Source organism: Nycticebus coucang, chromosome 10, assembly GCF_027406575.1.
Source record: "Nycticebus coucang isolate mNycCou1 chromosome 10, mNycCou1.pri, whole genome shotgun sequence".
Lineage (NCBI taxonomy): Eukaryota > Metazoa > Chordata > Mammalia > Primates > Lorisidae > Nycticebus > Nycticebus coucang.
Window position 1 is genome coordinate 50,574,665 of NC_069789.1, and position 17,589 is coordinate 50,592,253.

The 17,589-nt window shown below is 36.2% G+C and overlaps 1 protein-coding gene across 3 annotated transcripts in view; it reads right to left on the minus strand.

The window, feature by feature from the left end:
• TRAF5 (TNF receptor associated factor 5) overlaps positions 1-17,589 on the minus strand; it is a 106,462-nt gene that overhangs the window by 927 nt on the left and 87,946 nt on the right. For 2 of the 3 annotated variants that reach the window (XR_008383018.1, XR_008383019.1), the window contains one exon: positions 3,151-3,438. The exons of the other annotated variant lie outside the window; for it this stretch is intronic. The gene's annotated coding sequence lies outside the window, so the exon portion shown is untranslated. Of the gene's footprint in view, positions 1-3,150; positions 3,439-17,589 lie in introns of those variants that run through there. 3 annotated transcript variants of the gene reach the window in all.

Sequence of the window (17,589 nt, forward strand, 5' to 3'; positions counted from 1 at the left end):
TTTTAATGAGTTTCTAATTCCATAAAAATAAAATCCAATGCCAATTACCAGGTAGAATTTTAGAGTTATCTTTGATTGTGTAACTACCAAATCATTTTGTGAGGTACAGCAGTTTATAATGGGATACTATATTTTGTATATATTTTTTTCTGTTCAGAGACAGGGTCTGGCTCTGTCGCCCAGGCTGGCCATTGCACTACAACCTTGACCTCCTGGACCCAAGTGATCCTCCTGCTTCGGTCTCCCAGGTAGCCGAGATTAACAGGTGTGTGCCAATATGTATGGCTGATTTTTTTTTTATTTTTTGTAGACATGAGGTCTTGCTAAGTTGCCCAGGCTGATCTTGAACTCCTAGTTTCAAGTGATTGTCCTGCTTCAGACTTCCAAAGTGCTGGGATTATAATACTTTGTAAATCTTAAATATTAATTTGTATTGTCCTTTTTTGCACTATTAAAAATTTTAAATTTTATTCATTCTTATTTCATTATAGTTTTCTTTCTTTTAAAAAGCCAATAAAACATTACAGTATGATGTTTAGTATATGAATGTATTTGTTCTTCAGCATAGTAAACATTACCCAATAGTATCTGAGGCCATCTTGTGTTACTCTGCTGCCTGGATTGCTAGACCACAACCACAGCTGGGCAGAGGGTGAGAGTAGACTTGTAGTTGTGCTAGCTTGGTTTAGTACAATGGGAAAGGAGGCGAGATCTATTATTGCAGGTGCCTAAACTAAAGCTCAAAAGGGAAGAAGCTTTATCCCTGACTATAATTCAAAATATTCATTATTATAATTGTTAAGCAGCCTATTTAAAACTTGGAAATAAGGTAAAGTGATGGCTGAGTGACCTTTCAACATCATGGTAAAAAAGGCTACCCAGTAGTCATATAATTCTCCAGGGAAGGTAATTTTTTTTTTTTTTTATTGTTGGGGATTCATTGAGTATACAAAGAACCAGGTTACACTGCTTGCATTTGTTAGGTAAAATCCCTCTTACAGGGAAAGTAATTTTGATAGACACAGAATTTACTCTGGATTGGAGCTCATACATCAACATAACAAAGAACTCTACAACTAGAGGCTAACTTAAATGAAATGGATGAAGTACTATGATTTTCTTTTCTGTTCAGTAGGAAGGATAATTTTAAAAGATTATGCTTTTATTGCCCTGTAGAACTTTAACCGGCTTTGTACCTAATTTAGCAATCTTATATATGCATTCCTTTTTTTAACCCACTCGTTATAAAAAACAACCAAGTTGTTAATATTATTTGAACTAGCTTTTTAATTCTGCTGGTTCCTACACTGAGTTATGTAAAACTCGGGCATAAAACTAGGTCATCTAGATTCTACCTTTGCAATATCTCTTCTATCTGTTCCCTCCTTTCTAACCCAATATTGTCTTTGGTCTGATCTAAATTGGCTGTATAAAAATTTACCTTCCTTGTTAGCTTCCTACAGGTTACTTTCTTCCAATGTCGATTCTAATATTGACATATCAGAGGCACAGTGGCTCACGCTTGTAATCTCTAGCACTCTGAGAGGCCTATGCAGGTGGATTGCTTGAGCCAAGACCAGCCTAAGCAAGAGCAAGATCCTGTCTCTACTAAAAATAGAAAAAGAAAAAAAAAACAAAAACAAAAAACTAGCCAGTTGTACTGGTGGGCGCCTGTAATCCCAGCTACTCAAGAGGCTGAGATAAAAGGATTACTCAAGCCCAAGAGAGTCTGAGGTTGCTGTGAGCTATGATGCCATAGCACTCAACCCAGGATGACAGAGTGAGACTCTGTCTCAAAGTAAAGGAAAGAAGAAAGAAAAAAAAAGACGTTCAAATGTCCCCACTGTCTATAGAGTAAAATCCAAAGTGATCCCAAGCTGCTTCTCTGATCTCATTTCTACTACATGCCATCTCTCACCTTATACTCTAGTTTCGACTGCAAATATCCTGATGCAAAATGAACTTTTGTTCTACTTCCCTTTGCTAAAGCTATTCCCTCAGCCTGGATTGCTCTTTACCCTCTTTTTTTGCCTAGTCAAATTTACTCATCTTTAAGATTTTATTCAAATACCATCATTTCTTTTGTGGAGGCCTACATGATTCACCATTTTGAAACAGAATAATCATTGCTCTGGATACCCACAAAATTTACCCTTATGATAACATTTATTTTCTAGGATTTTCTGCCTTCTTGGAGCCCACAGAAAAGTGTGGTCCCTCCCCCCCCCAAAAAAAAAAAAACCACAGTCACAAATACAGATATGAAGTATTCAAGTTCAGGTATCATGTTTAGCAAGTTAAAGTAATTTCTTGCTTTTTTTTTTTTTTTAGAGACAGAGTCTCACTTTGTCACTGTAGAGTAATGTAGTGTCACAGCTCACAGCAACCTCCAGCTCTTGGGCTTAGGCAATTCTCTTGCCTCAGCCTCCTGAGTAACTGGGACTACAGGTGCCCACCACAACACCCGGCTATTTTTTGTTGCAGTTTGGCAGGGGCCAGGTTTGAACCTGCCACCCTCAGTATATGGGGCCGGCACCCTACTCACTGAGCCACAGGCGCCACCCAAGTTAAAGTAATTTCTAAATGTATTTGTAAAGCACCAGATTTGGAGGGCTGGTAGAGTGCTAGTATTCCACACAAGATAGAAGATAAGATGAAAACCTGTGTTGTCATTTTGATTGTACTTATTTTGAGAGACATAAGATATTTTATTTTCAATAGATTCTTTCTCTAAGAACATTATAATTCTGTATTTTAATACACTAAATGACTCCAAAAACATTATATGAAACTATGTCGATACATAAATTCAAAAATAAAATGTGAAAGAAGGTGCTTATTCATTGAATATCATCTCTCTCAGTGTACAGAGATAAAAAGAATCCAATTGGCATTTTTTGATGTTTTGAAGTATGTGGGTCAGCACTACTATTCTTGATACAAATATTTAAGAAATGATAATACATACAGGAAGTCCCTGGATTATAAACAAGATAAGTTGTGTAGGTTTGTTCTTAAGTTGAATTTGATGATGTAAGTTGGAACAGACACATTTGCCTGTTACCTGTAACAGCCTCCACACTTTGTAAGTGTGAACCATGTGTCAGTTGGATGTTTGTGACTTGAGGACTTTTTGTAATAGCCGCTGTTTGTAAGTGCGAGTTGTAAGTAAGTCGAATGTTTACAACCTGGGAACTGCCTGTATCTAAATATTAAAGTATTATGCATTTTATATAACAAATAAGCAAAATTGTACACATAATTTTTTCCTGAACATGTTGGACATTTTAAATCTTGACAAACAAGTAAAAACGTAAAACAACTACCCAAAGTACTGCAAAATAAACTTCATAAACATGAAATACACAGTACCTTGAAAAGGTAATGTATGTGGTTTCTTTTTTTCTCTTTCTTTTTCTTGATGTTTCATCTTCTGTTCTGAAAAAAATATAATGACTGCTCTAATAAAATAGACTTTATTTATTTTTGAATAGTGATTATATTTACAGGGCCAAAAATTTAAAAAGTAACAAAGTTTCCTTTCTATCCATCAACCAGACATTTAAATTTTCCCTTAGTCACTTAGGGGTGGTATTATGAAGTACCACAGCTGAGTGGCTTAAACAGATATTTATTTCTCAGAGTTCTAGAGACTTGGAAGTCCAAAATTAAGATGTCAACAGCTGCAATGTCAGGTGAAGGCTCACTTCCTGGCCTGCAGCCTACCTCTTCTCACAGTAACCTAACAGGGTAGTGAAAGGAAATTCTGATGTCTCTTTCTCTTCTTCTAGGTGTACTAATTCCCTCATGGTTCTCTATGTTTAAGACTTCATCTAACCCTAATTACCTCCTCAAGGCCCTACCGCCTAAGACCACCAGACTGGAGAGTTAGGACTTCAACATATGGCTTTGGGGGACACACATTCAGTCCTTAACATTTCCCAAAGACAAAAACAAATCTTCCAAATTTCTTGCATATCTTTCTAAAGATATCTGTGTGTATCTATAGACTAATAGGCTGTTTAGTTATAAATGATAACATATTTTACAAACCATTCTGAGTGGATCTAACTTGAAGGCCATTCCTAATGAAGAAGCCAAGGATTCCCTAACACTTTCTGATCGCAACGTAGTCCACTGAATAGGTTTCAGAATTTATCAATGTACTATGTAGATAGACATTTATGTTGTTTCTAATCTTTTACAAATAGTATTGCTACAAATGACATGTAAATGTGTCATTTTACAGGTTTGTGAAAATATCCACAGCATAAATGATTATTAATAGACATTTAATTGACAACTAAGGATCATGTGTATTTCTAATTTTAATAGATAACTGTCAAATTTCCCTCCACTAAGGCAAAATCAATTTTCTTCCTCATCAGCAAAAAGACAACTTATTTCTCCAAATATTCACCAACATGGTATAATAACAAACTTTTGAATCTTCTATCTGATACATGAAAATGATATCTTCAACTAATTTGTCTACATTCTCTTATCACGAATAAGTTAAGCATCTTTTAAAATATAAATTTAAGAGCTATCTGTATTTTCTGTTTGTGAGTCATCTGATCATACCTTTTGCACATCTGTCTACTGGGTTGTAGGGCCTTTTATTTCATTTGTTCCCATGCTAAATCATAGTTAGACTTCTAGTGTGGTCCATCCCTAAGTCACATGAGCCAAGGCCCGCAGGCAAACAAAGATACAGGTTGAGTAACTTTTATCCAAGATGCTTGAGACTAAAAGTATTTTATATCTTGGATTTTTTCTATTTTGGAATATTTACATATACATAATGAGACAACTTGGGATAGGATCCAAGTCTAAACACAAAATAACACAAAATTCATTTATATTTCATATGCATCTTATACACATAGCCTAAAGATAATTTTATATAATAATTTTATACATGAAACAAAGTTTATGTGCACTGAAACATCAGAAAGCAAAAGTGTCACTGTCTCAACCACCCATGTGGCTGTTTGGCATCATCATTATTCCTGACCCTAAATTTATTCACATGCTACTGATAAACAATCATTTTATTACATTTATTCACGCATAAGTATTTAACAGCAAAAAATATGACATACCACTAGTAGAGTGAAAAAATAATGTGTTCAGGGTAATTAAGCACCATGGCAGTATCATCAGAATACCTGTATCAGCTGTTAAAAAACAGCAACAATAAACAATGGCAGGTTTTCAATCTCTACCTACAATGAATGCTATGTTTTGATTAAAAAGTTACTGTACACTGAATTGTTTTTTAGATGAGAAGAAACATCAGAAGCAGTTGAAGGACCAGAAACTGTGTCCAAGAGGGATGTGGAGGCTTTCTACTGGGGTGGCTTTTTACAATGCTTCCTCCAGAGTCCTCTGCCTCATTAACAATGGTTTTCATTTCAGAAGTCTTGCTCCAACTTCGTAACTGGCAGGATTTTGCCTTCTGTTATAAATGTATGCTGCTCTAGTCCTTCCATAAGCCTATCACACATTTTCACCATGTTGTCTATAGGCCTCTTCTCCTGCAGTAACAACAAAGTCATCTTCATCATCACCCTGAACATGACCATCTTGATTTTGAATCACTTTATTTATTTCACCATCAGTCAATGAATGAACAACTCATTATCAAAGTTACAAACTTCTTTAATATCCATTTCTTTCAGCTTACTAATGGATTCTTAAGGAATATTTTTTCCCTATGTATGTGGTCAGACATCTTTTTCTCATTTGACATACAGAATTCTTCAAAGTCACCTTGTTGGTCATCATTACTGAACATAGATAGTCACAGGCCAGAGGTCACGTTGAGCATGCACAACTGTCTCTTTAGTTACTGTGTTCTAAGTGTTGTCAACAGCATATGCAGCATCCTTCATGCTAAACTCTTTTTGAAAACATTTCACATCCCTGCCTCTGTTCACTGTGGCTAGTATGCTGTTGAAGAAAGTGTTTTATATTTACTCTTCACTGATCTAAGGATATCCTGGTCACATGGCTAAATTAACAAAGTAACATTTGAGGGAAAGTGCATGGGATAAATATTACTTATGATGAGAATTTCAACTACAGAATGAGCAGAACAATTGTCAAGGAATAACAAAATCTTGCAGTCATCATCCAGGCTAGCTCTTCCCAGTATAAGCATGAGCTGCTGGTACAAAATGTTTGTAAAGCCAATCAGAAAAAATATCCCTGGTGATCCATGCCTTTTTGTCAGCTTAATAATGGACTGGTAAGAAATTCACTCCTTGAAAACAGCAAGCCCACCATCTTTTGCCTGTCACAGAAAGTGTCTGCTGCATTAGCACATCCCAGTACAGTCATCCTGTTTTTGGCATTGCCATAAGTGCTGTCTAATCATCTGTAGTCAGTGTCTTTCTGGAGTAATAACACCAAAGCAGTGATATTTCATCAGCGTTACAGACTTGTTCTGGCATCAGATTGTCATCAGTGACAACCCTGGAAAACTCATCAATAAATTTCTCTGCTGCTTCATAAGCAGCAGATGCTTTATCACAAATCTTCAAAAATTTAATACCACGCTTTTTAAAAAAAATTTCTGCAGCCAGCCTGTTTAATATTCATAGTTCCCTTTAATTTTTATTTCTTTATGATACGTCTTTGCTTGTTCCATGATCATCAAACCATTAAGTGGCATATGTTTACTACGAAGCTGATGGATCCACTGTTCAATATACCACTGAGATCTTCATTTTTAGCCTTATACAATATTTTCCTATTTTTCATTAACTTCTGTTCATTACTTGCAGCATAGAATTTTGACCATTTATCCCTCTGTTTCTTCAAGTTATATATGGTGGCCATTTCAACACATACTCTTCTATAAATGTTTCACACTTACATGCCATCCAGTTTCTCCAAGAGTTGATTTTTCTATGCTATAGATAAACATAAATGTTCCCTCTTTTTCTTATTACTATTACTCACAGGAGTATGTGCAGGTCTTTTTGATTTTTTTTTTTTTTTGAGACAGAGCTTCAAGCTATTGCCCTGAGTAGAGTGCTGTGGTGTCATAGCTCACAGCAACCTCAAACTCCTGGGCTTAAGTGATTCTCTTGCCTCGGCCTCCCAAGGAGCTGGGACTACAGGTGCCTGCTACAAGGCCTGGCTTTTTGTTGTTGTTGTTGTTGTTGTTGTTGTCATTGTTTGGCAGACCTGGGCTGGATTCGAACTCGCCATCTCTAGTGTATGTGGCTGGCGCCTTAGCTGCTTGAGCTACAGGCACCACCCTTTTTGATATTTTTAACAATATCTTTACAACACAGAGCAGAGAATAAGCAAAAACTCTACAGTAAGAAATGTGCAGAGGTCTTGGCCCCACATAGAACATAATGGAGAACTTGCCTTTGGTGCATCTGGCTTGCACACGTGACATTTTATTACCCTCTGTAGGTATACTTGCACAGGGGAATTTGGACATCCGTGGAAAAGATATGTCATAGCTTGAGGGGGTTTGAGAGGGTCTTTTTCTTCCCTTGGAAATGCTGAATAAAATTTTGTGCACCTGCCTTGTGACTGTGATCCATCACATACAGTCAGATGTAGCATTTTCCACTTGTGGTATAATATTAGCTCTTAAAAGGTTATGAATTTTGGAGTTATTTCAGATTTCAAACTTTCAGATTAGAGATGGTAAACCTATATTTCTATTGTGCATAACATCAAGTTTAGGGATTATGAGGCACAGATATTATCTTCTAGAAGTCAAGGGCAAGGGACAGAGTTCTTTTGGACAGAGTTAAATTCTTAACCACATGTCTATACTATAATTTATTTACTCTACTGTTAATGGGTATTTAGGTTCCATCTATTTTTGACTACTATGAATAACACTGCCATGAACATTCTTGTACAGGTATAATGGTGTGAAAAATACGAGTTTCTCTGGAGAACATACTTAGGAGTGGGACTGCTAAATCTTCAGGCTCAGGCTACCTATATATATACCTAATTTACCAATGTTTATTTCATGGTCTTGGGGTTTAATGACATATGTAGAAAGGCTTTCCCCTCCATTAAAATTTTGAAAACATCTCAATGGTTTCTTATAATTCTTTTACAACTTCATTAATTACACATAAATCTTTGATCCATCAGGAATCTATCATAAAGCTGAGGTAGGAATCCAGCTTTTACTCTAGATAGTTAGTTGCAACATATTTTTTAAATAAGCCAACTTTTCCCTACTGATTTGAGGTGACTACTTTATTATATACCAAATTTGTATTTTTTTTCCTGTGCTGTTTTATTGATCTGTCCATCTAGCCATATGCCAATACCTTAGTATTTTAAGTTTATATTTTCTATTATCTGGTATGGCCAGTTCCTCCCTTATTAGGACTGTCTATTCTTGCTTATTTTTCACTAGATCATTAAAATAATCTTGCCTAGTTCTACCCTAAAAAAATGTATGGGAGAGCCAACCAGCCTGGAGCCAAAGAGATCTTGGGATCTCCAAGTCCTCTACTGGAAATCTCCTACTCAAGGTGACTTTTAAAGAAGTATGGATTAGGGGTGTGACTTCATTCCCAGATCCTGTTAAAGACCCAGCTGGCCTCAGCTCCCATAAGGAGAAGCTTTGGTCCCGGCAAGCACATGATCTGGAAGTCTGCAGACAACTACATCCTGATATTGAGGATCGGATTGTGTATTGAAGATTTCTAAGAACTCCCAAGAAGCGCATAAAGCACATTTCAGCTCAGTTGCCTACCAAGGAGTGACCCCAGGGACCATGGCCAAAAGTCTGTATGCAGAGGCGACCTGCTCAGTTTGTCTGGATTTGTTCAACAATTCCATCTCCTTGTCCTGTGGGCACATCTTCTGTTTGGATTGCATCCAAACTTGGGCATCAGAAAGGGTGGGTTTGAAAATGATCTGCCCCATGTGCCGAAGATTGATAGACAAACCTCCCAAGTTGGAATGGCAGATGAGAAGGCTGACCTTTCTCCTCAAGGAGCATGGGGCCCTCCTGGAGCATATGCTGCAAGTGAGCCATGGGCTCCAGCGGTTCTGGGAAGATATGAACCTGGACGTGGCCACCACCAGCTCCCTTCTTGCCATCTCCGAGGACCTAAGGAGCATCCACCATGCAAAGAGCCATCAGGACATAAAGGAAGATCCCAGGAGATTCACCCTCCTGGCCTGTGTCCTGGGTACACTCAGCTTCTCCACTGGCCGACATTACTGGGAGGTGGATGTGGGAGAGGTGAAGGCGTGGTCTCTGGGTGTCTGCAAGGAGTCAGTTGACAGAAGGCAGATGCATTTATCCTCCGAGCATGGCTTCTGGATCATCAGCATGAAGGCAGGAGCAATCTGTGCCAACTTCATCCCAGAAAGTAGGATCCCTGCAAGCCCTGGACTTGAGCATGTGGGAATTTTCCTGGATGTCGAGATGGAAGAAATCCTGTTTTTCCATGTTGGAAATGATGCCCTCATTTATATATACAGTCCTGTCTCCTCCCTGGAGCCGTTTTGGCCATTTTTCCTTCTTGAGCTGCCAGGAGAAGACAGTGGAGTCCTGAGAATCTACCCATGAGAATTTGAGCTCTTCCTAGAAGCTTTTTAAAGAAGTAAAAGTGATCTTTGGCCTGAAAAAGGTCAGAATGATCTAGGAACAGACAATATGCTACAGTGCAAAGATTTGCTAAATATTGTCAAGTGCATTTTTTAGCCTCTGTAGCAACAATGATATAGATTTGTTTGTGGTAATATTTTAGGCTTGTAGGTAAATAACTATGAGATATTTGTGAATGTTATGAAGCACAAGAAGGCTCGGTTTTCTAGGCTGTAAATTGGGATAATTCTCTCAGTCAAATAGCTGTCACGATTACAGACATCTCTGTAGTAACATTTTTAGCAATAATGAATAGAGAATAGTAGGTTGTGAGTTAAATAGATACTAGATTTTGTGGATAGAAACTGTCTTTTTTATCTCATGGCTTTTTGTGTGAAATTTCTGATGATAGTCATCTGTGGACAAAGATCAGATAGAACCAATGTGAGATGCTTTGAAAAAACATAAAATTTCAGAGAGAGAGAAATAAGTACTATGGAAAACTAAGTTTCTCATTTTTATTTTCTCTGAAACACAGTTTCTTAGGAGGCAAAGGACTTTGACCAAGGCATATTGTGAGTGGTGATTCATATTCTAATGTGTATTATGCTTTGCCTATTTCAACAATTGACCTGCTGTGCAGTTGTCAGTATACTAGTGTAAATATGAAAGGCATGAAGATGCCAATAGGTTTAATGAGATAATGTCAAGTTTATAAAATCACGAAAGATTGAGAAAGTTCTGTAATCAATTATATAAAGGATGAAATGACTGTGCCAAAGACTGGATCCCTGAAGGTCTGCCCAGCAAATCCAGGTTCACTTCAAAACCCAGTGTGATTTCTGAGATGAAAGGCCATCTTCCAACAAGCCCAAACTTCAGACCAGTGTTGCTGATTTTTGACCTATAAGAATTATTTATCAACCATGTTAACTCATTAATGTGTATTCATCATAAATTTCTTTTTTAAGGTAGTTTTTGGATTTATTAGTAGTAGGGTTTGCATTTTCTTGCAATTAAATTTATAAAATGTCAAAAAAAAATTATGGGCTTTTTTTAGGTGGGTTTAAATGTCATTAAAATTTAACTTAAAAATAGTTGATATCTTTGTGATGTAGAATATTCCTGTTCAAGAAGATGATATGTCTCTTCATTTATTTCAAGTATCTCCATAGCATTTAGTATTTTATTCATGTTACACATTTCTCAAATTTATCCCTAGATATATTTTTAAAATTTCCATTGTAAATAGCATTTTCCCTCTCATAGTATCTTCTGTTGTCAGTAAATACAGAGATTACTAATCTCTAAAATTCAAGTTTTCACACAGAAATCTAACTGAATTCTTTTATTTTTAAAATAAACTTTATTTTTTAGAGCACACTCTGCTGTGTTCATAGCAAATGCACACAGCAGAAAGAATAAAGCGTTCCCATACCCTCCCTGCCCACATACACGCACAGCCTCTTTCACTAGCAATATCCAGCATCAGAGGGGTATGTTATACTTGATGATGTGTGTGTGTGTAAAATACATCATTATCACCCAAAGCCCATAGTTTACATTAATGTTCACTCTTGAAGCGGCATGTTATATGGGTTTTGACATATGTATAATGAATGACATGTATCCACATTTTTATTATAATACGACATGGTTTTACTGCCCTTAAATTCCTTTGTGTTCTGCCTTTTTGTTCCTCCCTCTCCTCACAACTTTAAAAAATAAACTTTCAATCGATTCTCTTGAGTTGTCTAGGTATATAAACATATACTCTAATAATTATAACTTTATTCCTTCTTTCCAATTTATATCTCATTTTATTTTTTATAGTTTTGATATGCAATAATTATACATATTTGGGAAGTATATGTGATATTTTGGTGCATTTATACAATGTGTAATGATCCAATGCCAGGAAGGCTATGTTAACCAGTGTGATAAAAATGTGTCAAACGATCTATAAAACCAGTGTATGGTGCCCCATGATCGCATTAATGTACGAGCTATGATTCAACAATAAAAAAAAAATTAGACTTGAAAAAAAAAAAAACAACGTGTAATGATCAAGTCAAGGTAATTGAGATATCCATCCCCTTAAAGTAAAGGTGATATCCATGCATCTTTACTTTGGGTTGGGAATAATCCAATTCCTCTCTTCTAGCTGTTTTGAAATATACAATAAATTATTAACTATAATTCTCTACTACATTATCAAACACTAAAACGTATTCCTTCTACTTAAGTGTATGTCTGAACTAACTTCTCTTCATCGTTCCCTCTCCCCTTTCACCCCCAGCCTCTAGTAACCACTGTTCTACTCTCTACCTCATGAGATTCTCCCACAGATGCAGGAGAACATGCCGTACTTGTCTTTCTGTGCTTGGCTTATTTCAGTTAGTATCATGACCTCCAATTACATCCACACTGCAAATAAGAGAATTTCATTTTTATGGCCGAATAATATTCCATTGTGTATATATGCCACATTTTCTTTATCTATTGATCTGCTGATGGACATTAGGTTGGATCCATATCTCAGCTATTGTAAATAGTGCAGCAATAAACATGGGAGTGAAGATAACTCTTTAATATATTGATTTCCTTTCTTTTAAATATATACTCAGCAGTGGGATTACCGGGTCATATGGTAGATCTATTTTTGGTTTTTTGTAGAGTCTCTACACTGTTTTTCATAATGGCTGTACTACTTTACATTTCCACCAACAGTGTACATGAGTTTCCTTTTCTCTGCATCTTTGCCAGCATTTGTTATTTTTTATCTTTCTGACAAAAGAACAAAATTTTCTTAGCACAAAATATTTTCTAATTTCTCTAGTGATTTCATCTTTGACTCATGGGTTATTTTTTTAATTTCTAAAAATTTCCTTCTGTTTTTGATTTCCAATTTAATTCTACTGTGATCAGAGAGCATACTCTGCATGGTTTCAATTTCAATCTTTTTTGCATTTATGAAGGATATTTTATGTGCACTTGAAAAGAATGTGTATTCTGTTGCTGCAGGTGGACTGTTCTATAGATATATTTTTATGTCAAGTTGGTTGATAGTATCATTCAAGTATTCTATAGCCTTGAAGATCTTATGTCTGCTTTTTCTATTACTTATTGAAGGTAGAGTATTGGAATCCTCAAAAATTGCTGAATTGCCTATTTCTCCTTTCAATTCTATAAGGTTGTGCATCATGTATTTGGGGGCTCTTTTTGTTAGAAGTATTTGTTTCCTAGAGTTGCTCTAATAAATTACCAAAAACTGGGAGGCTTAGAACAACAGAAATTTACTCTGCATTGTTCTGGAAACTAGAAGTCCAAAATGAGGGTGTTTGCTCCTTCCAAAGGATTTAAAGAAGAATTCTCCTTTGCCTCTTCTCATGGCCCCAGGAGTACCTTGGTTATGGCAATATAACTCCAACTTTGCCTTCATAGTCACATGGTCTTCATCCTTGTGACTTTCTATATGTTCTCTTCTCTTTCTATAAAGACACTATTCATTGTATTTAGCCCCACACTACCCCAATCCAGGTCTTTTCTTAACTAATTATATCTGCAAAGACCCCATTTCCAAATAAGTCACATTCTGAGGTTCTAGGTGAACATGACTTTTGGGGACGACACTATTCAACTCACTGTAGTGTGAATACATATATATTATTAGATCTTCCTGATATACTGACCCCTTTATCATAATAAAATGTCTCTCTTTGTCTCTAGTGATATTTAAAAATCTATTTTGTCCATGTTTTATTAGCATCATAAAATCAACTGAAAAGTACTCCATCTCAGACTGAGCGTGGTGGCTCATGCCTATAATCCCTCTGGAAGGCCGAGGCGGTGGATTGCTTGAGCTCATGAGTTTGAGACCAGCCTGAGTAATAGTGAGACCCCGTCTCTGAAAAAACAGCCAAGTGTTGTAGTGGGGACTACTACACTTGGGAGGTTGAGGCAAGAGGATTGCTTGAGCCCAAGAGTTTGAGGTTGCTGTGAGCTATAATGCCACAGCACTCTACCAGGGACAAGAAAGTGAGACTCTGTCTCAAAAATAGAAAGGAAGGAAGGAAGGGAAAGAGGGAGGGAAGGAAGGAAGGAAGGAAGGAGTTGCATCTCCTTTCATGTTCTGGAATAGATTATTATTACATAGGATGAGACAGACTCATTTCCTGAAAATCCTAAAAGAACTGAGTGGAAAATATACATATCATCAATTTATTTTTGGATAACATTTGTAACTTCTTCTTTCATGATTAGTAGTTTTGTTTGTATGTTTGTTTTATTTCTTAAGTCAATCAATCTTGGCAATTTAGAAGTAGTGTAATGTTACTCAATAGTAGTTCTACTTCCATTTTGCATGGGTCAGTTTTTTTTTTTTTGCTTGTTTGTTTTGTTTTTATTGTTGGGGAATCATCGAGGGTACAAAGAACTAGGTTACACTGTTTGCATTTGTTAGGTAAAGTCCCTCTGATAATTGTGTCCTGCCCCCAAGAGATGTGTCACATACCCTAATCATGGGTCAGTTCTTCATTGTTCAGGACCACCAGATTCTATAGGATACTCACTATTTTGGGCCCCTATCTACAAAATGCTAATAATTTTCCCCAGTCTTTATGACAACCAGATTCATACTCCATACTCCTGTGTATTTCCAAATGTCCCTTGTTGGTGGTCGGGGAGATTGGTAACTTGAGAAACAATGACATAGTTAAGAGGGTAGACAGACTATAGTCCCAGACTGCTTAGGTTTGCATGCAAGCTCTGACACTAGTGAATAAACCTTGTTCAAATTACTATCCCTCTGTATCTCAATTTCCTTATTTGTAAAATCAGAATAGCAATGGTTAATGTTGTTATGATGATTACACTAGTCAATACATGTAAAGTTCTTAGAACAGTGCCTGATATGTATAACAAGTATTTGATAAATATTAGCAAATATTACTCCACAAATTTTGTCATATTAATAAATTTTATGTTGCAGGACAATATTTTTGAAATATTAACTTTATTTTCTTCCATTAGTTTACTTTTTCCTTACCCCTCCTTCCATACTCCCTTTAAGCAACTGGGTAGCTATGAGCTCATTGCTTTGCGAGTGGGATAAACCAAACTAGAAAATAGAGGAAAAAAATCTTCTAGGATTTCATTTCTAAAATTTTAGGCTTTTGAGGAATAGAGAAAGTTCCATATATAGATAAAATATTTAGGAGAAACATAACTAAAAAAAAAACGGGTTTTCTTACCTCTCCATAACCCTACCACAAGCTATAACAAGCCTAGAAAGAAATTTCTCTAGACTGAGGAAGAAGAAGAGATGGTAGGAAAGTGATAAGAGTTACAGATATTGATAGATCCTTAAAAATATGTCCTATACCCTGATAGAGTACCAGGAAAGCATTACATTTCCATGCAAGTATGAGGTGGGGTAAAAGAGGATTGAATTCTGAACATGAAACCAGGGAAGAAATGACTTGGAGATGAGATTATGCTCACCAGGCTTTAAATAACTTTACATTTAGTACCTAAACATGGCAGTGAAAGAGCAGAATTATTGAAGCAATCTACAACAAATCCACAGCTAATATCATACTGAATGGAGTAAAACCAAAAGCTTTTCCACTTAGAACTGGAACCAGACAAGGATGTCCTCTATCGCCACTACTATTCAACATAGTGCTGGAAGTTCTAGCCATTACAATCAGGCAAAAGAAGGAAATTAAGGGCATCTAAATGGGGGTAAAATAGATCAAACTCTTACTTTTACTCTTTGCTGATGATATGATCTTATACTTAGAAACCCCAGAGACTCAACCACAAAACTCCTGGAAGTGATCAAGAAATATAGTAACATTTCCTAATCAATGTCCACAAATCAGTAGCCTTTGTAAACACCAATAATAACCAAGTTCAGAAGCAAATCAAGGAAAGAATTTCCTTCACAGTAATTTAAAAGAAAAAATAATACTGGAAGGGGATTGGTGGGATTACACCAGCGGTGCATCTTACAAGGGTATATGTATAACTTGGTAAATGTGGAATGTAAGTGTCTTGGCACAGTAACTGAGAGAATGCCAGGAAGGCTATGTTAACCAGTGTGATGAAAGTGTGTCAGTCTGTGAAGCTAGTGAATGATGTCCCATGATCATATCAATGTACACAGCTATGATTTAATAAAAAAATAAAATAAAATAAATTTTAAAATTTCAAAAAAAAAAGAAAAAGAAATACTTAGGAATATATCTAACAAAAGAAGAGAAGGATTTCTACAAAGAGAATTATGAAACCCTAAGAAAGGAAATAGCAGAAGACATTAACAAACGCAAGAACATACCATGCTCATAGCTGGGAAGAATGAACATTAAAATGTCTATACCACCCAAAGCAATCTACAGTTTCAATGTAATCCCCATTAAAATACCAACATCATACTTTGAATAACTGGAAAAAATAGCTCTTTGTTTTTTTTTTATTAAATCATAACTGTATACATTGATATGATCATGGGGCATCATATACTCGCTTCATAGACCATTTGACACATTTTTATCACAGTGGTTAACATAGCCTTTCCGGCGTTATCTCAGTTACTGTGCCAAAACCTTTACATTCTACATTTACCAAGTTTCGCATGGAACCAGGAGAAAACCTATATAGCCAAAGTAATTTCTAGTAATAAAAGCAAAGCCAGAGGCATCACTCTTCTAGACTTTAAGTTAGAAGACTAGACTAGACTTTTAGTTAGACTTTACAAGTCCACAGTGATCAAAACAGCAAAGTATTGGCACAAAAATAGAGATACAGACATATAGAACTTTGATCTTTGATTAACCAATCTAAAGCATACACTGGGGAAAAGAATCCCTATTTGACAAATGGTGCTGAGATAACTGGATAACCACATGTAAAAGACTGAAACTGCACCTCTTACCACTTATAGAATTGACACAGATGGATAAAAGATTTAAATCTAAGACATGATACAATAAGTATCCTGGAAGAAAGTGTGGAAAAAACTCTTGCACATGTCAGCCTGGGGAAAGATTTTATGAAGAAGACTTTAGTGGCAATCGCAACAACAAAAAACACTAACAAATGGGACTTAATTAAATTGAAAAGCTTCTGCACAGCTAAGGACACAATTAAAGCAAATAGACAATCTTCGGAATGGGAAAAGATATTTTCATGTTACGAATCTGACAAATGGTTGATAACTAGAATGCACAGAGAACTCAAATTAATCAACAAAAAAAGAGAAAACAATCCCATATACCACTAGGCAAGAGATATGAACAGAACCTTCTCTGATGAAGACAGATGAACAGCTGACAAACATATGAAAAAATTCCCATTGTCCCTAATCATCAGAGAAATGCAAATCAAAACCACCCTGAGATATCACCTAACCCCAGAGAGAATAGCCCACATCACAAAGTTTCAACATTGCAAATGCTGGCATGCATGTGGACAGAAGGGAACACTTTTCCACTGTTAGTGAAACTTGTAAACTGATACAGCCTCTTTAGAAAGAAGTATGGAGAACCCTCAAAGAACTCAAATTAGACCTCCCATTTGATCCTGCAATCCCATTACTAGGCATATACACAAAAGAAAAAAAATAATTTTACCATAAGGACACTTGCACTAGATTGTTTATTGTAGCCCAATTTATAATTGCCAAGATGTGCAAACAACCTAAATGCCAATCAACCCATGAATGGATTAATAAACTGTGGAGTATTTATACCATGGAATACTATTCAGCCATAAAAATGATGGAAACTTTACACCTTTTGTATTAACCTGGATGGAGCTGAAACACATTCTCCTTAGGAAAGTATCACAAGAATGGAAAAGCAAATATTCAATGTACTCAATACCAGTATGAAGCCAGTAGACAATCTAATACACACTCACATAAGAGAAAAACTCAACTCAATTCAAGTTGAGGGAGAGGGAATGAGGAAGAGGAGAAGGGGCGAGCATTG